General features: G+C 38.2%; 1 pseudogene; it reads left to right on the top strand.

Annotated features, from left to right (window-relative positions):
- The window catches only part of LOC149204557 (caffeic acid 3-O-methyltransferase 3-like), a 38438-nt pseudogene extending 11257 nt beyond the window's left edge, over positions 1-27181 (top strand).
- Positions 27182-27595: the final 414 nt, after the last annotated feature.

Genomic DNA, 27595 nt, shown 5'->3' with positions numbered 1-27595 from the left:
TAATAGAGCTTAAGAATAGAGATTTTATTGTTAGATTGATTAAAATAGAGATCAAGTTGTTAGTGTAGTTAGAATAGGATTTGACTCATAAAAGAGAAGAAAATTTAATGGAAAGGGATTGGTTGGGATGATTAAGGATTGAGTGAGAAGAGAGAGTTTGAGTGATAAATAGGGTTTTGAGATTGAGACAGAGGTTGAATAAATTGTTGTAATTGAGCTGAGAGGGCCAAGACTTTGTAACTACTATTATATTTAATAAATTGATTCAGTGTGCAACTGTGTTAACCCTGGTGCATAATCTCGCTTACATATGTGTATCTGCGTTATGAAAATCTAACGAGGTATTTCCTTTGTTTTCATGTTTTAATTGTAAATCTCAAAATTTATGTGTTTATTGTTAATTTTGGTCATTTAGGGTTAACAGGTAACCTCGGCATTAAGCGCTAAACATTGATTAAGAACTTTATGAAAGTTTGGTTTAATGCACATGCGTTGTATTGGAAAAGCGGGAAGCGATATATCGTGTGACTTTCAAGTGGTAAGCGATAATATTCTGTGTCTGCATGATTAGCTTGAGTGCTTGACATGTCGCAACTGGAGGAGAGAGAAAAATTGCTTTTTCGGGTGCCTCCGAAGTGATAAAGACTGTGCTTAAATCCATGTGAAATCACACGACGACCATTGGATCGGACGGGCAGATCGATGGTAGAAAATCAACGGGCTAGTTCGTGATTGGGGTGAGTGATGACCATTAGATCTGGAGAGAGGAGATCAATGGTGTAGAGTGAAGCGCTTGTTTAAAAAGGGAAAGTCAACGTGGGATCAATGTGTTTAGGGGAAAAATGGGACCCTCAGGATAAAGTAAGCCACGTACAGAATCCATTTGAATGCATTTGATTGGTTATAAAGTAACCAATAGTATATTTTCAAGATGACCACCTTATTTTGATCAACCTCCTGCGTCAGCATTTAGTCTCAAGCCGCTTGGAGTTCAAGTGCACAAACAACACTACTGAATACGAAGCACTCGTCTTAGGTTTGCACAAAGTCCTCAACCTCGATGTCACTATGCTTGAAGTGGTAGGTGATTCAGAGATTATGGTATGGTAGCTATGTAACACCATACACTATGTCTCACCTCGTCTTAAAGGTTATCAGCAAGAGGTATGCCAACTTATTTCTAATTTTCAATCTTTTAATATCATATCTATGACAAGAATGCACAATGCAACTACAGATGCTCTAGAAAATGTAGCTGCTAGGATGACACCAGTTAGGGATAGATTTACTATTGAGATCTTGTATAAGGCATCTATCCTCGTTAACATAAACTGATGATGATGAACATATATTGCACTTTATGGCCAATGCTTATGTTTTCAAAGATGCAGCCATAGATGAAGACTTGCACGAGCAGTCTCTGCAAGACGCACCTAATGAGAGCAAAGGAAAACCCATCCCCAAGGGTGTGGTTTCACTTGTGAAACTTTATGACTTGTAGAACCACTTAAAAGGGCCCAGGAACACGAAGACCCATAGTTCTACACTGATGCAGGAACAGATCAACCTGGGAACAGAAAAACATCTGAACTTTGTAGATCTCAGTACATGTTGCACATCAGAGGAGCGACAAGACTTTGTCCGCTTGTTCAGATAGAACCATGATGTATTCATGTGGACATATGATGACTTGAAAACATATGACACGTGAATAATCCATCACGTCATTCCAATAAAAGAAGTGGTCAAGTTGTTTTAGCATAAAATCAGGAAGGTTCATCTCTCACTTGAACCCCTCATATAGAAAGAATTGACTAAGTTGTTGGATGCTCGGATCATATACAAGGTACGTCATTCTACGTGGGTTTCGAATCTAATTCTTGTAAGGAATAAGTATAGGGAGATCCGCCTGTGCGTATATTTTAGAAATCTTAACAAGGCCTCGAAAAAAGACAACTACCTTGTGTCGTCTATGGAGAACATGTTGCAGACAATATCTAGAGCTGAAATGTTTTCTCTCCTTGACATATTTTCTAGATATAAGCAGGTTCTGGTAGCATAACCTGATAGAATCTAAACTACTTTCCGTACCAAGTGGGGTATGTTCTCTTACAGAAGAATGCAATTTGGGTTTGTAAACATAGGCACAACATTTCAGCACACTATGGACATCGCCTTCCATGGGCTCATCGGGATAGAGCATGGTGGTCTGCCTTGACGACATAACATCTTTTCAAGAAAACTGTTAGAGCACCTGCACCATCTCAAGAAGATATTCAAGCGATGTTGAAGTACATGATATCCTTGAATCCCAAGAAGAGCATATTTGTAGTTTCTAAGGGGAACCTCCTTGGGAATATTATCGCTAAGAGTGGGATCAAGTTTGATCTGGACCGAGTTCGGACTATCACATAGATTCCTCACCCAGTCAATAAGAAAGTTATGCAGGCCTTCTTTGGAAAAATTAACTTCCTCCGAAAGTTCATCTCAGATTATGCGTAGATTGTCAAGCCTATCTAAGATATGATCAAGAAGGACACAATCTATAACTAGGGAAAGAAGGAAAAGGATGTTTTTTCCCATATCAAGCAGGAAATAGCAGATGCACCTGCACTATATAGCCTAAATTTTAGCAAATATTTCTTGTTGTATACATTCGCTTACGACAATTCACTTGTTGCAGTGCTAAAAGAGAAGGATGAGTTGAACAATGAACATCCCATCTCCTTCATGAGTGTGAGCATGCAGGGGCCTGAGCTCAATGATCACACCATGGATAAACAAGCATATGCTGTATAAAAGGTGGTGAAACACTTCAGACCCTGTTGATAGGCCCCTAAATTAGACATAAATTAAGGCCCATGCCTCTAAATTAAACATAAATTAAGGCCCATGTGACCATCCTTCAGAACATTAAACCTCTCTTTTTTCATTAGATAATGTATTTTTAACTTTAATATGTTCATTAGGAAGGTTTATGGATAATTTCATATTTGTGCCTAATATTATTTATTTTTGTGAAATATTGTGAGAATATTGGGAAAATTATGGAGATTTGGAGGAGGAGATAATCTAGGGAATTTCTCCCTACTAGAGGAGGATCAATATTAAATAATAAATCAATAAGATATTCTGGAATTATGGCACAAATTGTGGAGCACCAATGATTGACAAAATCTAGGAATGTGTTCCCTACCATTTAATGTAAATTCCTAGTATTGGGAACCAAATCCACTAATGAAGGGATTTTTGTAGGGACAGATTCCTCCTTTCATGGATAATGATTCCTAATAATTTTTATGATTACCAAGTCATATTTTCATCTAGGGGTTTACTTTTATCAGTCTTCTTTTGTAGAGAACTCATATTTTTGCAGCTCCACTTTCATTTTTTGGAGGGGTGTAATTGTATTGATGAAAATAATGAAGCTTGGTGACATGTTCAGTTTCTAGATCTTGGTCTCCTCCATAGGATTATGAGCTTCCTTAGGCTTGGCAATCCCAGGAGCCTTAGAGCCCTTTTGTATCATTTACTTTTCTTCTTTTCACTTCTTATTCACATGCATTTGTTGTTCTTGTTTTCTATTTTTGCATTTAGTATTAATGATTTCTTGTTGTAGGATTGGGTTAAATGGTTGAAGTAAATTATTTTTTAGAATAAAAATCATCATTTCATCATCGGAACATCTTTTGAAGGTCATAGTAATCATTGAGCTACTTGGATTAGTTTGTTTATTCCCAAATCTAGATTTACGGAAGTCCCTTTTGGCAAATAATAGTAAATTTATGCAATCTTTTACAGAATTCTAATGAGCTTCAATTGAGTTGATTCCACTTGAATTAGATCATAAAAAAAATCTAGTGAATAAAAATAATTACTCCATTGCATTTTCACTTGATTAGGTTAGGCATTTGATAGCTCACTAGTTCTCAAATTTCTAGATTTTAGAATAGTAATATATTTCTATTTCTTAGCATGGGATAACAGAGGTATTTTTTAGTGATTCCACTTGTAATGGAGACCTAATACATCCTCATCAATAAAAAATTTGTCCCATCCAATTTGGATTTGATTTTCTTGGTCATTGAGTGAATTATATTTTCCTATAGTAAACTTGTTGTTTCCTGTAGTACTCTTCCAGCATATATATACTTGCCCAAATTTGCTCAAAAAGATTGGTTTTGGTCCCTTAGGGTTGAATCATGACCGCTAGGCTCTAAATCAATGATTAGGGAAGACTAAATACCGCTTAGTACTTCCCTCTTTACTGTAGGTTTTAACCCCATACAAAAATTACCTGCATATGAATTCTAAAACACAGAAAATAAACAATGCGAGAGCATAACACATAAAACACACATACACAGAGATTTTCCCCTGGATCCTAAAACTAAGACTACTAGCTTGATTTTTCATTATTTTCCTTTCAATTTTACAATACATATTTATACATGTCGAAGCATCCAATACCATCGACCAAAAACCATCACGTCCGATACCATGGACCGAAAATCATCGCGTCCAAAAAACATGTCTGAAAATCATGCACAAAACCATAGGTGGGTCTGCCCAACCTAACATAGGTTCCAAAACTAAAAAATTTTGGGGTGCTGCCCTGGAGCTCATAAACTGGGGTTATGGGAATGCCTCAAACCCCATGTGACCCCCCCTATAACCCCTCGATTAACTACGTGGGCTAGTCGTGGAAAGAATATAACACAACCCAACATTCTCCCACTTGTTTTTTTCTTTCCATAGGGGTCCATAAGAGAGCTTAGTCATTTTTCCAGCACTGAAATGCCCATTGTCTCTCTACACCAAGAGAACTTCTTAGAGCTCGTAGATTTTGTCATTGCATCTGCAATATTCTTCAAAGTGTCCACCTTTACTAGCAACATCCTTTTGTCTTCTATCATATCCCTCACGAAGTGATACTGAACATCAATGTGCTTTGTCTTTGAATGATATGCGGGTTCTTTGCCAAGAAAATTGCACTTTGGCTGTCACGGTCTATCCTTATAGCTTCCTTTACTAACCCCATACTTGAACACAATCTCTGCAACCAAATTGCTTCCTTGCTTGCATGAGTGGTTGCCATGTATTCTGCCTTTTTAGTTGATAGTGCCACTACAGATTGTTTATTACTCATCCAACTGACTGCACCTCCAAATAGGTTAAACACATACCCACTTGTAGATCTTCTTTGATCCAGATCTCCAGCCTATTCTGCATCAACAAAGCCACGAATATCCAACACTCTGTCCAATCTTGGTCTTCCTTGGTAGCACAAACCATAATCACTAGTGCCACACAAATACCTGAAAACCCGCTTCACTGTTGTCCAATGCTCCTTCCCTGGTTTTGACATAAACTTGCTTAATACTCCCACTACATGTGCAATGTCTGGTCTAGTACAGACCATTGCATACATCAGGCTACTGACTGCACTTGCATATGGAACATGGACATGTCCTCTTCCTCTTCTTGTGTCTTGGGACACTATTCAACAAATAACCTCACACCTACAGGAATAGGAACCTTCACCGGCTTACTATCTGTTGGGTTGTGTTATATTCTTTCCATGTAGTTAACAGGGGGTTTGAGGGGCACCCGTAACCCCACTTTATGGGGTCCAGGGCAGCGCCGTGAAAATTTTTGGTTTTGGACCCTATGTTAGGTTGGGCGGACCCACCTATGGTTTTGTGCATGATTTTCGCACGTCTTTTGGACGCGATGGTTTTCGGTCCATGGTATTGGATGCTTCGGCATGTATAAATATGTATTGTAACATTGAAAGGAAAATAATGAAAAAATCAAGTTGGTAGTCCCGATTTTTGGATCCAGGGGAAATATCTATGTATATGTGTTTTATGTGTTCTGTTCTTGCATTATTTATTTTCTGTGTTTTAGAATTCGTATGCAGGTAATTTCTGTATGGGGTTAAAACCTATATTTGGTATCAGAGTAGATCTGGCTTCAAGGGGACACCTTTGTTGCTGAGGGGTTTTGCTCGGGCCTATGGTAGACACTGTTCAGTGGGAGACCTGCGAGATCGATTCTGGTGGTGAAAGAAGGTGGAAAGCGGTGGAAAGATAGAGATCGAGAAATTTAATGGTCAGAGTTTTGAGTTGTGGAAACTCAAGATGGAGGATCTGTTGGTGGATAAAGATCAATGGACCGTAGCAGATTTGGGTACTAAACCAACAACAGTGTCCGATGAAGAATGGAAGAAGTTGGATCAGAAGGCAAAGAGCACAATACGATTGTGTGTCTCAGATTCAGTATTGCTCAATGTATCGAGGGAAGCTACAACAAAGGCTTTGTGGGACAAGTTAGGGACTTTGTACCAATCTATGTCTCTGGTGAATAAACTGTTCTTGCATAAAAAGCTGTATAACCTGAGGATGAAAGATGGATACTCGGTGACAGAGCATCTGAATGCATTTAATACTGTGGTAAGTCAGTTAGCATCTATTGATATTAAAATTTCAAATGAAGATAAGTGCATTAGTTTGTTGTGTTCTCTACCAGATTCGTGGGATAGTCTGGTTATTGCAATAGGTAGCAATGCAAATGCCTTGCAGTTTGATGAAATAGTCTCAGCCTTGCTGACAGAGGAGATGAGATGGAAAAATATGGAGAGCCAAAATGGTGATGCCTTGTTTGTACGAGGATGGTCCCAGAACAGAAACAAAAATAAGTCATCGAGTGGGAGATCTAAATCTCGAGGAAAACCTGTAAAGGTGTTGTGCTGGAAATGCAGAAAGGAAAGCCACTTCAAAAGGGATTGTAAATCTAAAGCTCCTGATAAAGGAAAGGGATCTGACGAGGCTCCTTCTGCAGAGGTGAAAACCACCTTAGATGAAGGTGGGGATGTGTACTTGGCTTCTTCAAGTACACATGTAGATCATGAGGCATGGTTGATTGACTCAGGTGCATCCTTTCACTTCCCTCCCTATAGAGAGTGGTTCTGTGAGTATGAGAAATATGATGGTGGTGATGTCTTCTTGGGGGATGACGGGAAGGCTAGAATCATTGGTCATGGAAAATTAAAGTTGAAAATGCAAGGTGGAAGGGTTAGAACACTTCCGGATGTTCTGCATATTCCTGCATTAACCAGAAATCTGATTTTTGTTAGTAAGCTTGATGATGTAGGTGTAAAAATAGTGTTCGAGAAGGATACCTACAAGATGGTTCGAGGAGCACTGGTATTGATGCGGGGAGTTCGGATTGGAACTCTGTACAAGCTGCAAGGTAGCACTGTTTTTGATGGGTGCAACAGTTTCGTGGTTCCTGAAAGTGGAGCAGAAAATCTAGTGGTCTCTGTAGAAAAGACCATGCTGTGGCATCAAAGGCTTGGACATATTGGAGAGAAGGGACTTCGAATACTTCATGGTAGAGGTATGGTAGAAGGTATGAGTAATATCTCTTTGGAATTTGATTTTTATGAAAGTTGTGTATGCGGGAAGCAGAATCAGGTGAGTTTCCTCTCTGGTGGTAAGAGGGCAAAATATATATTAGAACTTGTGCACAGTGATGTGTTTGGATCTGTGAAGTTTCCATCTCTGGGTAAGTCTGTGTAATATGTATCATTTATAGATGACTTCTCAAGGAATACATGGATATATTTCCTTAAGAAGAAATCTGAAGTCTTTGACAAGTTCAAAGAATTTAAGGCTCTGGTGGAAAACCAGACAGAGAAGAAGATAAAGGTGCTGAGGACAGATAATGGTGGAGAGTTTTACAGTAAGGAATTTGAAGAATTCTGTAAGAAGTGTGGTATAGCATGGCAGAAAACTACTCCATATACACCTCACCAAAATGGAGTTGTAGAAAGAATGAATAAGACGTTGATGGAAAGGGCAAGAATCATGCTCAGTGGTGCCGGGTTTGGACAGGAATTTTGGGCAAAGGCGGTGGATACTACATGTTACCTGGTCAACAGGTCACCTTCATCAGCGTTGGAGGATAAGACTCCATAAGAGTTATGGACTGGTAAGAAACCCTCTCTTTCACACCTTAGGGTGTTTGGATGTGATGCATATGTACATGTTCCAAAGGAGAAATGAACCAAGTTGTATAGTAAATTTGAAAAGTGCATCTTTATTGGGTATAAGGATGGTTTAAAGGGTTATAAGCTTTGGAACCCAGTCACACGGAAGGTTGTGTACAACCGAGATGTAGTGTTCAGAGAGGTGAAAGATGTTATTAAACATGAATTCCAACGAAAGGAACCTGAGAAGATAGAGTTTGAGCTAAAGGAGGAAGAATCAGACTCTACAGTAGAGGAGGAATCAGAAGATGAAGAGCCACAAACTCCGGTTGTGAGAGGATTAGTTCGAGAAAGAAGGCAACCTGAAAGGTATAGTCCATCTACTTTCTATTCAAATTTTGCTTTATCTATTACTGACAATGATCCCAGAACTATGAAGGAAGCAGTAGATTCAGAGGATGGAAAACTCTGGAAAGAGGCCATGGTTGATGAAATGGCATCTTTGCACAAAAATGACGCTTGGGATCTGGTGGAGTTTCTAGCTGGGAGGAAACCTATTGGCAGCAAATGGGTGTTCAAAAAGAAGACAAATGCAGAAGGAAAAGTGGAGAAATACAAAGCTCAGTTGGTAGAAAAAGGTTATTCCAAGGTGCCGGGAATTGATTTTGGTGATATTTTTTCTCCTGTTGCCAAGGTAACTTCTATTAGATTACTTTTATCTATTGTTGCTGCTTTGATTTTGAGGTAGAACATATGGATGTGAAGAAAACATTTCTTCATGGGCATTTGGAAGAGGAGATCTACATGAAACAACCTGAAGGCTTTGCCGTGAAGGGTAAGAAAGAACTAGTATGCAAGTTAAAGAAGTCTTTGTATGGGTTACAATAGTCACCAAGGATGTGGTATCAGAAATTTGATACATTTATACGGGGACTTAGCTTCACCAGAAGCAAAGCAGATCACTATGTGTATTTTAAATTAATTGGTGACCATGTTATTTATCTAGTCTTGTATTTGGATGATATGTTGCTCGTTGGAAATGACAAATAAATTATCTAGGAATTGAAGACCCAATTGTCCTCCAAATTCGACATCAAAGATCTTGGTGCTGCAACTATATTTCGGGCATGGAAATTAAAAGAGATCGGGAAAAGAGGAAGCTCTAGTTAAACCAGAGGAAGTATGTCGAGACAATATTGAAGAGGCTTAATATGCAGGATAGTAAACTGGTGAAGGTTCATATTCCTGTAGGTGTGAGGTTATCTACTGAGCAGTGTCCCAAGACACAAGAAGAGGAAGACGACATGTCCCATGTTCCATATGCAAGTGCAGTTGGTAGCTTGATGTATGCAATGGTTTGTACTAGACCAGACATTGCACATGCAGTGGGAGTATTGAGAAAGTTTATGTCAAAACCAGGGAAGTAACATTGGACAGTAGTGAAGCGGGTTTTTAGGTATTTGCGTGGCACTAGTGATTATGGTTTGTGCTACCAAGGAAGACCAGGATTGGATAGAGTGTTGGATATTCGTGGCTTTGTTGATGCAAACTGGGCTGGAGATTTGGATCAAAGAAGATCTACAAGTGGGTATGTGTTTAACCTATTTGGAGGTGCAGTCAGTTGGATGAGTAAGAAACAATCTGTAGTGGCACTATCAACTATAGAGCCAGAATACATGGCAGCCACTCATGCAAGCAAGGAAGTAGTTTGGTTGCAGAGATTGTGTTCAAGTATGGGGTTAGTATAGAAAGCTATAAGGATAAACTGTGATAGCCAAAGTGCAATTTTCTTGGCAAAGAACCCTGCATATCATTCAAAGTCAAAGCACATTGATGTTCAGTATCACTTTTTGAGGGATATGATAGAAGACAAAAAGGTGTTGCTTGTAACGGTGGACACTTTGAAGAATACTACAGATGCATTGACAAAATATGTGAGTTCTGAGAAGTTCTCTTGGTGTAGAGAGACAATGGGCATTTCAGGGCTGGAAAAATGACTAAGCTCTCTTATGGCCCCCTGTGGAAAGAAAACAAAAAGTGGGAGAATGTTGGGTTGTGTTATATTCTTTCCATGTAGTTAACAGGGGGTTTGAGGGGCACCCGTAACCCCACTTTATGGGGTCTGGGGTAGCGCCACGGAAAATTTTGGTTTTGGACCATATGTTAGGTTGGGCAGACCCACCTATGGTTTTGTGCATGATTTTCGCACATGTTTTTTGGACACGATGGTTTTCAGTCCATGGTATTGGACGCGATGGTTTTCAGTCCATGTTATTGGATATGATGGTTTTCGATCCATGGTATTGGACGCAATGGTTTTCGGTCCATGGTATTGGATGCTTTGGCATGTATAAATATGTATTGTAACATTGAAAGGAAAATAATGAAAAAATCAAGCTGGTAGTCCTGCTTTTGGGATCCAGGGGAAAATCTCTATGTATATGTGTTTTATGTGTTCTACTCTCGCATTATTTATTTTATGTGTTTTAGAATTCGTATGCAGGTAATTTCTATATGGGGTTAAAACCTATATTGGTATTAAACCTCTGCATTATTGTTCGACATACTTCCTCTGGTTTAACCAGAGCTTCCTATTTGCTCAATCTCTTTTAATTTCCATGCCCAAAATATAGTTTGCAGCACCAAGATCTTTCATGTCAAATTTGGAGCACAATTGGGTCTTCAAATCCTGGATAATTTCTTTGTCATTTCCAACCAGCAAAATTTCATCCACATACAAGACCAGATAAATAATACGGTCACCAATTATTTTAAAATACACACAATGATATTCTCTGCTTCTGGTGAAGCCAAGTCCCCGTATAAATGTATCAAATTTCTGATACCACATCCGTGGTGACTGTTTTAACCCATATGGAGACTTCTTTAACTTGCATACTAGTTCTTTCTTACCCTTCACCGCAAAGCCTTTAGGTTGCTTCATGTAGATCTCTTCTTCCAGATCCCCGTGAAGAAATGTTGCCTTCACATCCATCTATTCTACCTCAAAAATCAAAAGCAGTAGCAACATATAAAAGTAACCTAATAGAAGTTACCTTGGCAACAGGAGAAAAAATATCACCAAAATCAATTCCTGACACCTGGGAATAACCTTTTGCTACCAATCGAGCTTTGTATTTCTCCACTTTTCCTTTTGCATTTGTCTTCTTTTGGAACACCCATTTGCTGCCAATGGGTTTCCTTCCAACCGGCAACTCCACTAGATCCCAAGCCTCATTTTTGTGCAAAGATGCCATTTCATCAATCATGGCCTCTTTCCAGAGTTTTCCATCCTCTGAATCTACTGCCTCCTTCACAGTTCTCGGATCATCATCAATAATAGACAAATAAAAATTTGAACAGAAAGAAGATGGACTATACCTTTCTGGCTGCCTTCTTTCTCAAACTGATCTTCTCATGGCCAGAGTTTGTGGCTCTTCATATTCTGATTCCTCCTCTGCTGTAGAGTCTGGTTCTTCCTCCTTTAGCTAAAACTCTATTTTCTCAGGTTCCTTTGGTTGGACTTCATGTTTAATAACATCTTTCACCTTTCTAAACACCACATCTCAGTTGTACACAACCTTCCTTGTTTCTGGGTTCCAAAGCTTATAATCCTTTAAACCATCCTTATACCCAATAAAGATGCACTTTTCAGATTTACTATCCAATTTGGTTTGTTTCTCCTTTGGAACATTTACGCATGCATCACATCCAAATACCCTTAGATGTGAAAGAGAGGGTTTCTTACCAGTCCATACCTCTTGCGGAGTCTTATCCTCCAACGCTGATGAAGGTGACCTGTTAACCAGGTAACATGTAGTATCCACCACCTTTGCCCAAAATTCTTGTCCTAACCCGACACCACTGAGCATGCCTCTTTCCCTTTCCACCAATGTCTTGTTCATTCTTTCTAGAACTCCATTTTGCTGAGGTGTATATGGAGTAGTCTTTTGCCATGATATACCACACTTCTTATAGAGTTCTTCAAATTCCTTGTTTCAAAACTCTCCACCATTATCTGTCCTCAACACCTTTATCTTCTTCTGTGTCTGATTTTCCACGAGAGCCTTAAATTCTTTAAAACTATCAAAGACTTCAGATTTCTTCTTAAGGAAATATATCCATGTATTCCTTGAGAAGTCATCTATAAATGATACATAGTACACAAACTTACCCAGTGATGGAACCTTCATAGGTCCATGTTTCACCCTCTTACTACCAGAGGGGAAACTCACCCGATTCTACTTCCCGTATACATAATTTTCACAGAAATCAAAATCTAGAGAGCTATTACTCATACCTTCTACCATACCTTTACCATGAAGTATTCGAAGGCCCTTCTCTCTAATATGTCTAAGCCTTTGATGCCACAACATGGTCTTCTCTCCAGAGACTACTAGATTTTTTGCTCCACTTTTAGGAACCACAGAACTGTTGCACCCATCAATAACAGTGCTACCTTGTAGCTTGTACAAAGTTCCAATTCGAACTCCCCACATCAATACTAGTGCTCCGCGAACCATTTTGCAGGTATCCTTTTTGAACACTATTTTTACACCTGCATCATCCAACTTGCTTACAAAAATTAGATTTCTGGCCAATGCAGGAATATGAAGAACACCTAGAAGTGTTTTAACCCTTCCACCTTACAGCTTCAACTTTACTTTTCAGCAACCCACGATTCTAGCCTTCCTATCATCCCCTAAGAAGACATCACCACCATCGCATTTCTCATACTCGCAAAACCACTCTCTACGGGGAGTGAAGTGAAAGGATGCAACTGAGTCAATTAACCATGCCTCATGATCTACATGTGTACTTGAAGAAGCCAAGTACAAATCCCCACCTACATTTGAGGTGGTTTTCACCTTTGCAGAAGGAGGATCATCAGATCTCTTTCCTTTATCAGGAGCTTTAGATTTACAGTCCCTTTTGTAGTTCCCTTCCTTTCCACATTTCCAGCAGACGACCTTTACAGGTTTTCCTCGAGATTTAGATCTCCCTCTAGACTTAGATCTCCCACTCAATGACTTATTTTTGTTTCTATTCTAGGACCATCCTGATACAGACAAGGCATCACCATTCTGCCTCTCCATATTTTTCCGTCTCATCTCCTCCGTTAGCAAGGCTGAGACTATTTCATCAAACGGCAAGGTAGTTGCATTGCTACCTATTGCAATAACCAAACTATCCCACGAATCTGGTAGAGAACACAACAAACTAATGCACTTATCTTCATCTCAAATTTTAATATCAACAAATGCTAACTGATTTACCACAGTATTAAATGTGTTTAGATGCTCTGTCACCGAGTCTCCATCTTTCATCCTCAGGTTATACAACTTTTTCCACAGGAACAGTTTATTCACCAGAGACTTAGATTGGTACAAAGACCCTAACTTGTCCCACAAAGCCTTCGTCGTAGCTTCCCCTTATACATTCAACAATACTGAGTCTCAGACACATAATCATATTGTGCTCTTTTCCTTCCGATCCAAATTCTTCCATTCTTCATTGGACACTCCCGTTGGTTTACTACCCGGATCTACCCCAATCCACTGATTTTTATCCACCAACAGATCCTCCATCTTGAGTTTCCACATCTCAAAACTGTAACCATTAAATTTCTTGATCTCTATCTTTCCACTGCTCGCCATCTTCTTTCACCACTAGAATCGATCTCGCATATCTCCCACTAAACAGTGTCTACCACAGGCCCGAGTGAAACCCCTCAGCAACAAAGGCGTCCCCTTGAAGCCAAAACTGCTCTGATACCAAATGTAGGTTCTAACCCCATACAAAAATTACCTGCATATGAATTCTAAAACACAGAAAATAAACAATGCGAGAGCATAACACATAAAACACATATACACAGAGATTTTCCCCTGGATCCCAAAACCGGCACTACTAGCTTGATTTTTCATTATTTTCCTTTCAATCTTACAATACATATTTATACATGCTAAAGCATCCAATACCATGGACCAAAAACCATCGCGTCCAATACCATGGACCGAAAACCATCGCGTCCAAAAAACATGTGCGAAAATCATGCGCAAATCCATAAGTGGGTCTGCCCAACCTAACATAGGTTCGAAAACCAAAATTTTCTGGGGCGCTACCCCGGACCCCATAAAGTGGGGTTATGGGTATGCCTCAAACCCCATGTGATCCCCCCTCAAACCCCCCGGTTAACTGCGTGGGCTAGTCGTGGAAAGAAGATAACACAACCCAACATTTACCCATGCAAAACATTTGAGCCATTTGGGCTAATGGACAAATTTATGAAATAGATAATACAATGATGATTGCCACATCCAATGAACTCTGTTAATTGATCTAAACTCTTTTAAATGTAATGGTTTACATTTATTTCATGATATTTACCTTATGCAATTAGAATAGGTTTCTTTCCTTGTATTTTCTTTCTTGCAATAGGTTAAGGTTTTCTTTTCGAGCATTTCATTTTTGTAATTAGTTTAGGATTTGATTTCATTACACACACTCCATTACATCATGACAACAAAAGAAGGATACATTGTATGCTTCACATATAATGTTGATACCTCTTAACTTTGTACGAACCCCTTGATAAGTAAAGTTGGTATCCTTGGGAGTTGCAACATTCTTGTTGCAATACTGAGGCTCATCATTTTTGGGCGTCGTTGTCAGGGAGGTGTCAAAGTATGCATTGTTTTCTTCCCTAGTTTATTTATTTATTTTTACTTTCTCCAAAAAAAAAATAAAAAAAAAATTAGGCATCTTTCATTTTAAGAACAGAAAATAACATTTCATTAACATTCTTATTCAAAAAACAATTCTCCAACACCAACCCCCCCATTTGATCATGTGGTACAGTAAGAGCCAGACCACCATCCACTTTTGCAGGTAGAAGAAGAAGAGATGGAAGAGAAGATAGAAGAAATGGATGGAGATGATGACAATGAAGAAGATCCTATTAGATTCCCCATTCAAGATACTAAGATCGGTGTACATATGAAGAACATCCCTCCATCATTTCTTCAAAACTTCCATGGTATGAGGTCAAAGGATCCATAAACATTTCTCTTTGAATTTGAAATTGTTTGTAGATATTATGGTTACTTATTAAACACTCAAAAATTGAGATTGTTTTTGGTGACATTGAAGGATAGAGCTCTTAAATGGTTCATGAGTTGAGGGACTAATTCAATAATATCATGAAATGATATGCAAAATATGTTTCTAGAAAAATATAAAGATCGTCATCTTAAAGAAGAAATCTTTAGAATGAATAAAAAAGAAGATGAGAGTCTAGAGGATGTAATAGAGAGGTTCATGTATAATGTTAAGAGGGAAAAACTACATAATTTATGATCTGACACACTAAAAACCCTCTTATTTAGAACAATTAGGGATGAGTGGATTGATCTCCTTGATCTCATGAGTAGAGGTGATGTATACCAATTATCATTTGAAGAAACTTGTGAAACATGCAAACACATATCAAGAGGAACGGCAAGAGTAATTCAATCAGCATTGAGATCGGTAAGTCAAACTGAACTTGGAAAGTTGCTTGATAACTTTAAAACATAAATTATTAGCAATCTAAATGAATAAGTAGAAATGTTAAGAATACAAAATGAGAAGAAAGAGGATGTTGATATTTGTGTTGTCTATGTAGAATCACATGATGTTAAATATTTCCCCTTAAGAACAAACTTGAAGGAAGTTTACCAAGAGGACAATGGAGAAAGTCAATTTCCAATGCAGCTATGTTGTGTAGCTCCAAGAGGACCGTGGAAGCCGATTCAACCTCATATGATGGAAGAGCCTAATTCACAATTTCAAGCTAATTCACATCCATCTCGAAGTAATTGTAACACACCCTTTTCTTGGCAACATTGGTCATATCAACCCCAAAACCAATCTTGGCAACAAGGTTGGCAAGGAACTAATGGGAGTCGTCCAACAATATCCTCAATATTTTCCTCAATATCCTCCATACCCAACTCCATGTTGTCCCTACCATTCACCTACACCTACACCACAACCCTAACCACATCCATCTCAAATATCCACTCCCACTCAACTACCTGTACCACCATTTTCGAACCCACACAATGAAGTAGCTCAACCCACTTACAATGTTGAGGTACAACACTTCCAAACATCTCCTCTTGATCTAAATGGTATGCATCTTCACTTAGGAAGAATATCACAAAAAATAGATTATCTTGATATCATTGAAGGATAACATGCAGATTCAAATGACAAGACTAAAGAATCATGGGTTGCATTTGATGAAGAGCAGACATCAGAATGAGAGGTTGGGAAAGTGCCCTCATGTTTACCATCAGATCCTCTATGTGTTCAAGAGAATAATTAGCAAAAAGAATAAGATCTGAATTTCATGGAAGAAGAATACATCCAAGATGATCCAAATCAGCAAGTATGACATCACAACTATATTCAAATATGGTTTCAGATAGTCACTAAGTTGCAGCAATACTATGTTCTTAAACTGTGCTTGATATCATCGAAGTCAAAGAATTTGGTCTCTTACATTCAGGTACATGTCAAACAATATGTTTCGAGCCTACACGTGATTTTATATGTCATCCAGTTATGCAAGTGGCTCCATTGGAAATATTCCTACACTTGAAAATGATTTTGTTTTTTCAAGTAGGGTAAGATAGGAAAAGAAATAAAAAATGAAAAATAAGAAAAAAAAAATCTAAGGTGAAAACTCCTTTGAGGCACCTGATATTGGCTCATTGATTGAAAACCTCCATGAGGTGGTCAATGGGTTGGAAAAAATAGAAACAAGAGTAAAAGAAAAGATCTTAGGTGAAAACCTCCTTTGAGACGCTTAGGCAGACCTACTAGTTGAAAAATTCATTGAGGTGGCTAGTAGTTCTAGAAGAAAAAAAAAAAGAAAAAAAATATTTTCTCCATGTATCTCTCTGATGAATGCAGGTGCTCTTCAACATCTGCAAGCAACAAAAACCAGTTGGCACCAAAAAAAAGAAAAAATGGTAAAATAGTCAAAGGAAGTGAAGCTTGGACTTTCTCCTCCTTTTCTTAGATGCTTTGGAAGGACCAAGGCCATGCCAATCCATCACCTTCATCTATTTCCACCATCCACCCATCATTCCCAAGCTTTTCCCATTGATTTTCCTTTTGTCCTAAAATACTACAGGAAGGCTCTGTTTTACTACAAGAAATAGAAATACAGAAAGCATAAAATTATTTTTATCATATCTTGAAATCAATGCATCCATTTTCCAATATTTTTTAGGTGGAAATGCATATGTATGATAGTAACATGCTCAAGAAATTTCAGCAAATTCCAGAGCACAGTTTTTGAGAAATCGACCTCCATCACCTCCAACCATTTTTTAATTTTCTCAATATTCGTGCATCGAATTGCAAAGTTGTTTCATAGGAAGATGCATATGGATGATGATAACATTCCCAATAAATTGAAACAAATTCCAATGCAAGGTTTTCAAGAAATTTACCTCCATCAACTTCAGCCATTTTTAAGTTTTCTCGAGATTCGTACATCCATTGGCAAATATTTTTTATGGGGAGCTGCATAAGTATGATCGCAACATGTTCAAAAAATTTCAGGTCAATCCAATATACCATTTAGGAGATATGGGCTTAAACAAGTTGCTATAGGGTTTCCTATAGTACTATAGGATGTCCTAGTTTACTACAGGAAACAAGCTAAAACTATAGGAAGGTACACAAGGTGAAATAACGTGTGGGAAATGTGTCAAATGGTGGAATAAGGTATAGGGAAGGTGAGCATCACCAATGACCAAGCCCAACACTCCAAGAAGGCTAGATTTGACTAAAATAGCTTGCTCATGGTATATGTATGCAATATTCTTGACATCTTCTCTTGAGCATATTATAGTTTTAAATTTGTTGTCAATGCATGAGGGAACTAGATGTCATAAGCTAAGGATGTGTCAATAGTCTTGACCATCTTCAACTAGTTAATTGCAGCTCACTTCTTCACTCATGCAATGTGGAAAAGCCAAATTATGAATGGTGATGATTTCGAGGAATGGGGACAATAGTTAAAAGAATAAATTTATGCAAAGGTCAAGCCACCACATCACTCCTAACCCTCCATCAACTTCATATCCACTATCTATCCATCATTCATCCATCTCATTTATAAGAAAAAAATAATATTTTTCAAGAACAAACCCTACACTCTGTCTCACCTTGAAAAATTCTTGAAAAAATACACAAAGAACATCCTCTCCATTTTGAAAAACCTGCACTACTCCCTCCAAGCCCTAGCATCATCCTCCAAACCATCTACATCATTTCTCATCACTCCCATATAGTTAGAAGACCCTGAAAGAGGAGGAATGACTACTATAGGAAGGAAAATTGTTGCTACAAGGAGGAAAGGAACAAATTGTGCTAAAAAAAAATGAAAATTACTAAGAGAGGCCTAATAAAAAAAAAGAACTTCAAGGCCATTAGGCAATCATCTAAGCCACAAAAGAGAAGAAGAATGTAGCAAAAGGCAAGAAGGAATTCACCATCAAAATAGAACTAAAACTGCAATGATGAAAAGAGGCTTTCCAAGAGGTCTATAATCTCTTTCTATCTTTTGTCCAAGGCCTAAAATATGTTATAGAAATGGGATAAAGGCATGTAAGTAAAGTTTAGGGCCTGCCCTAGGCTCAGATTATCATTTATGCTCAAAACAGGTTTAAATAGGTCACTACAGGGTTTCCTGTAGTTACTACAGGCTGCTACAGGGTTTCCTGTAGTTACTACAATAATTACTATAGGATATCCTAGTTCTCATCTAAAGGAATTTTGAAGGTTTTATATGTGTCCAAATGGTGGAAAAAGGTAGCAGGAGGTTGGGAAAGGAGGTGGAATACCTTGCCAAACTGAAAAGTATTCAAGAACCCATAGGTTAATTGTCTCAAGAAACACTGTGATTTTTTCTATGCATAAACAATTTTGGAAAAATGAGTGAAAATGGAATGAAGGTTTCAAGGGAGAGAATATGAATGAAATGGATCTACAAGCCAACAAAGTTCACTTGCAAAGAGGAAAGTTATGTTTTTATTGCTTCAAAGACTATTAAGGAATCATGAAAATAACAACTACTTTTTTGTGCTTGTCCTTGCAAAACTTATAGCCAATATTTTTAAGAGAAAGGACTGAGGAATGCACAAGAGAGAGGCCGCCAGGGCCATGAATGAGGCACAATGAGGTCACTAAGTTGCTTAGAGGATGAGCAACACTTTCAACGGGGGGGTATGATGGGCCTCTAAATTAGACATAAATTAAGGCCCATCTGACCATCCTTCAACACATTAAACCTCTCTTTTTGCATTAGATAATGTATTTTTAACTTTAATATGTTCATTAGGAAGGTTTATGGATAATTGCATATTTGTGCCTAATATTATTTATTTTTGTGGAATATTGTGAGAATATTGGGCAAATTATGGAGATTTGGAGGAGGAGATAATCTAGGGACCTACTCCCTACTATAGGAGGATCAATATTAAATAATAAATCAACAATATATTCTGGAATTATGGCACAAATTGTGGAGCTCCAATGATTGAGAAAATCTAGGAATGTGTTCCCTACCATTTAATGTAGATTCCTAGTATTGGGAACCAAATCCACTAATCAAGGGATTTTGGTGAGTAAAGCTTCCTCCTTTCATGGGGAATTATTTCTAATCATTTATTATAAGTACCAAGTCGAATTTACCTCTAGGGGTTGATTTTTATTAGTCTTCTTGTGGAGAGACCTGGTATTTTTGCAGCTCCACTTTCATTTTCTGTAGGGATGTAATTGTATTGATGGAAATAATGAAGATTGGTGACATGTCTAGCTTCTAGATCTTGGTCTCCTCCATAGTACTATGAGTTTCCTTGGGCTTGGAAATCCTAGGAGCCTCAGAGCCCTTTTTTATGATTTAATTTTCTTCTTTTCACTTCTTATTCACTTGCATATCTTGTTCTTATTTTCTATTTTTGCATTTATTACTAATGATTTCCTTTTGTATGATTTAGTTAAATGGTTTAAGTAAGTTGTTTTTTAGGATCACGAGCATCATTTCATCATTGAAACATATTTGGAAGGTCATAGTAATAATTGAACTTTTTGGATTAGTTTGTTTATTCCCAAATCTATATTTCTGGAAGTCCTTTGTGGCAAACAACAATAAATTTCTTCTATTTTTCAAAGAATTCTAACGAGATTCAATCGAATTGATTCCAATTTCATTATATTACAAAAATATTATAGTTAATAAAAAAAATTACCCCATTTCATTTGCACATGATTAGGCTAGGCGTTTGATAGATTTATTATCTCTCGAGTTCTCGAATTTCTATATTTTAGACTAGTAATTTCCTTCTAAGTTTTAGCATGGGTTAACAGAGGTATTTTTGAGTGATTCCACTTGGAATGGAGATCTGAGGAATCCTAGTCAATAAAAAAAAATTCCCATCCAATTTTGATTTGATTTTCTTTTTCATTTGGTGAATTATAGTTTCCTGTAGTAAATCTGTTGCTTCCTACAGTACTCTTCCAGCATGTATATACTTGCCCATATTTTCTCAAAAATATTGATTTTGTTCCCTTAGAGTTGAATCAGGACCCATAGGATATAAATAAACTATTAGGGAAGTCTAAAGACCACTTAGGACTTGCCTGTTTACCCATGCAACACATTTCAGTGATTTGGGCTAATGGACAAATTTATGAAATAAATAATACAGTGACGATTGCTACATCCAATGAACTCTATTAATTGATCTAAACTCTTTGAAATGTAATGGTTTACATTTAGTTCATGATATTTACTTTAATCAATTAGAATATGTTTCTTTCCTTGTATTTTCTTTCCTGCAATAGGTTAAGGTTTCAATTTCGAGCATTTCATTTTCTAGAATTAGTTTAGGATTTGATTTCATTACATACACTCCATTACATCATGACAGTGAAGGAAGGACACATTATATGCTACACATATAGTTTCGATACCTCTTAAGTTTGTACAAAACCCAGGTTGATAAGTAAAGTTGGTAGCCTTGGGAGTTGTATCATTCTTGTTACAACACCGAGGCTCATCACCTTCATGCTGAAAAATTTCTACATAGTCTTTGTGCCACACCTAGTAGTCGAAGCACTGCTTGTTCAACAGGAGCTGGGTGAAAGACATGCGAACTGATGATGAGACTTCAGGAGTATGATATTGATATCAAGCTATTTCACACTGTCAAGGGTCATGGTCTCTGTAGACTAGCAGCAACAGCAGTATACGCGCAAGATGAAGAAGAAGAGCTTGCAGGTTGGGAGCTAGAAATCGAGATGTATAATATAGAATGAGCACCACCCACTTCACATGAAAACTCTTGGTACAAATAATTGCACCAATTCCTCAAACATGACACCTTTCCCTCTCACTTCTCCATGCAACAGAAGAGGGAAATTCGCTTCAAATATTTATTTTACCAGTTGGTGCACGAAGTTCTTTACATAAAGCATAGTAACGAATTTTTTCTCAATTTCCTAGAGGTACGAGATTAAGAGAAAGTACTACATGACATGCATTATGGACCATCTGGAGGTCACTTGACGGGTAACACAATTGTGCATAAAGTCATGAGAGTCGTTTTCTACTGGCCCACATTATTTAAAGATGCACATGCTTATGCCTGCAAGTGCCCAGTATATCAGTGATGCGCCGACATAACTCAAAGCTCAGTAGTCCCACTACAGCCTATTGCAGTGGATGAACCATTCCAACAGTGGGGCTTAGACATCACTGGGGAAATATTCTCCCATTCATCAAGGCAGCACCACTACATTTTGACTGTTACATATTATTTCATGTAGTGGATGGAAGCAGTTGCACTAAAATAGGTAAACGCCCAGGAAGTCATCAACTTCCTTCAACAGAACATCATCTTAATGTTTGGTGTTCCTGTATCACTTGTCTTTGACAATGAAACTTCTTTCCACTAAAATTTTATGATTTTGCATTGCAAGATGATATTGTGCTTAAACACTCATCTAACTACTACCTGTAGGGGAATAGTCTTGATGAATTAACAAACAAGAATCTTATTCGGATCATCAAAAAGATCATTTACTCTGAGTAGTGAAACTGGCATTCTGCCCTGGTGAATGCACTTTGGGCTGACTAAGTTACACCCAAGCCCTCTCTGAACACATCTCCATACTTCCTTGTATACGATAAAGAAGTCATCCTCCCACCCAATATCTACTTTCCTGATCTTCAGCTATCCCAAGAATCCTGAGGCAAGCTATGTCTAATGATTTAGCGTAGGATGGACACATTCTACAAGTTACAAGAAGAACATATGAAAGCAAAAGAAAAATTTACACTCCACCAGAACCGTATCAAGAGATGGTTCAATCGTAAGTCTGTAGGGAATGATAGCTTTGTTGTGGGTGACTTAGTCTTGAATTGGGATAAACCCCATGAAGACAAAGGAAAACACTCGAATTTGTAGTCTCTATGAATTGGCTCGTACATAGTTCATGAAAAACTTGGCTAGCACACATATCGCTTGCAATCACTTGATGGGAGGATTGACAACCTTCCTGTGAATGGCCAAGATTTAAAATGTTATTTTCAATGATCTGGGGCCATGCCCCACCTATGTACATAGCATGCTTACTGTTTCTCTATTACTTTGTTGTTTTGTTTTACTGCCTTACTTCCCTATTTTTGCTTTGTTTTCTTTGTATTTTCGTGGTTGTCTTGTCATTTTCTTTTGTAAATAAGTGTTGTCCTATACTATTCTAGCTTTTGAATAAGTATGTGGTTAAGATTAAAGAGTCTTGTGACATTGCAGCACTTGGCCAATCATGTGTCCATCTTCTTTGTGCTTGGTTGTAAATTTTGGCTAATGAAGCTTGGACGAAAAATATGAACTATTTGTAAGGGAAACTCTGGTAAAACCATGAACCTATGTCCAAACTGGGAAACACCATGCCTATACTCAGCCTTCTCATCTGTGTGTTCAAGCTTAATCCAACTATTAGAAATGGAGAAGGGGAAAAATATGAAAAGCAAACCAAAATTAGAGGTATTGTATGCTTCTCTGAAGGAACAACCTCTTCTGCTCTCAATAATTTAAGATCCCTCTTCTCTTCCAAAAATAAATAAGTTCCTACGCACAGTCCTCTTTTCAAAAAAATTACAAAGGAAAAAGAAGAGAAAGGCTTCCTGCACAAAGAAGTGAAGTAGGCAACTCCACCGGGGTATTGACCATGCTCACTGGCAGTGGAGCAATGCTTGTGTTCCTGTGTGACTCTGTCGGGGTATTGTCTAGGCCTGCTGGCAGTGGAACAATGCTAGAGATGAAAACTTATACTCTCTGAATCTTAAGCTTGCGAACCAAACTACCCTTCCCGATTTTGGAACACTGTGATCTTGCTAAAAAAAATTGTTGTGTTTGACTGAGTTGGTACTAGGTGAAGCATGTCTGTCCATGGGGTAAGTGGGGAAGCTAAAGTAACCTACAAAATGAATCAATACTTCCTGAAATGCCAAGGCCTGTGCCGCGAATGAAACAAAATAGAGAAGCTGGTATTCAACCAGTGTGTCACCAAGTGTTGTAGCAACTACACAACCCTCTAAAATTTTGGCCTGAATCCAAATTTTGGAGCCTTCCTTGGTTTTTACCTTGATGGTCGCAAACCTCGGGATCATCCAATGAGCTCTTGTGACTTTTTCACACCCTCTTCGCTTGATCGACCATCAGTCATCATTTGGAATGTTGATCATTATGTCATGCTTGCGAGTTTGTTTTGGCAATTTTGAAGGTTTGTCTTTGTGTGTATGAGTTGTCTTTACTTTGTCGACATTGGTCACACTCACACAGAAAGTTGTAAACATTGTTGTACAAGTGTTGAAATGGTCATTCGAAGACATATTTCAACTGTCACACTTGTCTCTCTCAACCTTCGAGTCAGTATCACTAAGGAAATTTTTTCTTATTTGTTTGAGGTGTCTTGTCATCAAGTCATGCTAAGTGTGTGATTACATTGCCGTGTCTACATGAGTGCACTTACCTTCACACTTAGCCATTTTTCTTGAAAACCTGTCGACCGTACAACCCTTCATCTTAGTGACCTTTCACTACTGCCCAGAAGTATGTAGAGCTTGAGTTTGTCCTCCGGGTAGCCTACTCTGTGCAATTCTAGAAATGAGCCATATGACTAACTCCCAGAACTACAAACATTTTGTACCAGAAGATGATCCACTTTGCGCTTCCTGCAAGTCTTCCCATCAAGCCTCGCATTGGTCAACTAGAGAAAGAACTTGAGTTGTGATCCTAGGTTGTACTAAGCTCTAGAATTTCACAGAGCTCTCCTGCCCTTCTAAACCTTCTTCCCCACTCTATAACCAGCTCAATAATTGTGCAAAGTTGTTGTGTCATGCCCTTCCTTCCCGCTCTATAACCAGCTTAGGAATTGCACAGAGATGTCCTACCCTGCGAGCCCTTCTTTCCCACTCTACAAACATCTCAGGAATTGCTAAGAGTTGTCCTGTCTAACCCTTCTTCCCTACTCTACAACTAGCTCAGAAACTGTGCAAAACATTCAGGGCCTGGACTCTCTTAGGATTGCATAGTTTTGACCAGTAACTCCCACAACCCGACTTTGTGCTCCTCTAGAAAACTGTGCAATTTTTTTTGCCAGTGCCTCTAGTTTCTTGCACTATCCTCCCTAGAGAAATTGTGTAGATCTAATATGGATGACCTGCCCAGTGCTCCCTTGAAAAATTGCATAGATTGGCCCAATAGCTCCCCGACATCCCACTTGGTCTTCCTCTTGGAAACTGCACAATTCTACTTCCTAGCTGGGTTTTTCCCTGCAACTATCACTGTTGTGTTCAATTGCAAAAATATGTCTCCTAGTGACATCTACCTAGTTTTTCCTAAGAGTGCCTCGGAGCCTCACATATGAATCTATTCTAAATTCCTACAGTCTTAGTACCTTATCCCTCTCCCAGTCACCTGCCCCAAAATGGAAAACAATGCATCATGGTAGACTAGGAGATTTTTGGATTTGGTGTCATCTCATGATGAGTGATTACAACAAAAGGTACATCGATGAAACATGGGGCGACAACTAACATGATGGAAGAGAGGCACATGTTGGAAGACTTTCTCATGGTCGAATGAACACATGAAGCACATTGAGCAAGCAAGTGAAAGGGAGACATTCACATGCACCCTCAAGCAAAGATCAAGATTGTCGAAGACCCCACACAGTATGCCATGCGGGGGTGAAGACATGTTACACCGAGAGCATATCATCACTTAGCAGCATAACAACTCGACACAAACACCACATTCAATGAGTACATGCCAACAGTGTCATGTCGAGTTGTGTCATAATTTGTCTTGGCCACATCACTACTATGGGCCATACTTGTTGTAATCAATGTAATGTAAAGTGGAATTCCAAGAGACCCACATATGAAATTGAAGAGTCATGTAAATTCGAAAAGTCATAGGAAGTCAAACAGTCATGAGGTAAGTCAAAGAGTCACAAGGGTTAGTTATACCCCGTTGGCTATATATACCACCTCATTGTATGAGCAAAGGAATTTTCACCTTAGATCCTCCTGCATAGCCTTGAGAGTCTATAATCTATTCTTTGAGGAGCGAGGAGTGGCTCCAATGTCCCACTACTAGGAATGGTGATGTATGGTGTACAAATGTGTCTTGTATTTTTTTCTTAATTCAAAAGTCTATCTTAGGCCAACACGTTTTCATGCATGTTTTGTATCTGTTTGTAAGACTATTCTTTAAACATTTGTAATGCATGTTTATTGAACCTGTACTAACATAGCTGAACTACATCGGTTATTTCAGTACTCATATTGTTGAATATGTATTTTATTGTTTATCACTACTGTCCCCTCCTTGTGGACTACTCCACGGGCATTAGATAGGCCATATTTGTGTATTTCTTGGTGTTAACAACCATCACCCCCTTGTGGACTATTCTATTGGATGACGTACAGGTTTTCCCTTGAGCTTTTGCTTTCACAACTGCTGCATCCACTGTAGACTATTCTGTTGGATGCCGGATATACCCTTCTTTTTGTTTGCGTTCATTTTTTCCTGGGTTGGGACTATTTTCTCTCTTCAATAGGCTCACTTTACCTACCCCCTTTTGACAGTAAGGGAAACCAGACACGGAGTTACATTACACACTCACCTGGCACACTCACCTCGCTTTCTTGAAGTTACAAGCATAACACTTTCATGTGCTGAACAACAAGAGCTAAGGAAAATCTTTAAGAGAATGGCAACCAGGCCATCATATTGGATGGGACTCCTACACTAAATGGTGTGAGGTCTAGTTGGGACTTCATACACGAGAGATCCCCTGAATGTTGGCAGGTCGAGCACCATCAACATGCCCCTACTTTACCAGGTGATTATCAATCAACACTCTCACATTCATGCAATCAATATTGATTTCCCACACATAATTTCTAGTGCCCCTACTTTACCAGGTAATGTCTACATATCTCACCTGTTAAATTCTTTTGTTATAAGCATGGTAACTATTTAGAGGATCACTTGAATTCAATGGAATTATTAGTATTGGGTGTTTGAATTGCAGGAACAAAGAACGTGGGTGGGAATATGTTCGACCGTATAGCTTTGGCTGATATTGAGTTTATGAAGGTACTCCCTCTCCATTCCTTCACTTCATCTGAGCAATGAGTAAATTACGTATATGTAAACTTCTCTGATTTAGTAAATTTTGTTGTTGCTAAAATTTGTTTATTGATATTTTATTTTAATTAGTTGTTATGAATGAAATTACAATGGGTTTTGCATGATTGTAATGATGAGGATTTCCTAAAAATATTGAAGGAATGATATGAGGCTACTCCAAACAACAGGAATGTGATAAAGCTTGGATGTAATTGTCGAATAAGAAGATCTTGTTGAAGAAGGGTGTTTGAGGCACATGGGATTATTGTTTGACGTAGGAATGATGGTTTATACTGATGGTGGGAAAGAAAGAACAGATAAATGCCATCATCACAAAACCTATCGAAAAGAAAATGAGAAATGTCACACTAGTTTTATGTGTTTTACATGCACAGGAAAAGAAACAATAGCAGCTGTGTGAGAGACACACCTTTTCTTCACCCTGTTAATACTCAGCTTGTGCATTTGAGTTCTTGTTTGGTCATCTTAGACTTCCATTTTAGTAACAATTTCGATTAACAATTGACGATTCCTATAATATTTATGGAGGAAGCTTTCATAGATAGTTTGTGCATAACATCATCTGGTAAAGCAAACCATATTGCCATCTCTACTAATTCTTGCCTAAAAATTTGAGTCAAATACCCTACACTGAATGTTTTGGGAAGGATGTCTTTTACAAGTTGATAGAGATATACGAATAGCAAAGGTCATCCTGTTAAGTGTTCTTTTATGGAATGTTCAATAATTTTTCTTTTATTTATGTAATTTTTATCTTCAATGTAAAATATAGCATCAATTAACATAATATTTTCCATATTTTATCAAACGATAT

The sequence above is a fragment of the Pinus tabuliformis genome, chromosome 1_2 (genome assembly GCF_031772625.1).
Source record: "Pinus tabuliformis cultivar Carrire ecotype Pingquan chromosome 1_2, CPIR1, whole genome shotgun sequence".
NCBI classification, from domain to species: domain Eukaryota; kingdom Viridiplantae; phylum Streptophyta; class Pinopsida; order Pinales; family Pinaceae; genus Pinus; species Pinus tabuliformis.
Note: the sequence above shows the minus strand (reverse complement) of the source record. Positions and strands in the feature narration are given on the sequence as shown.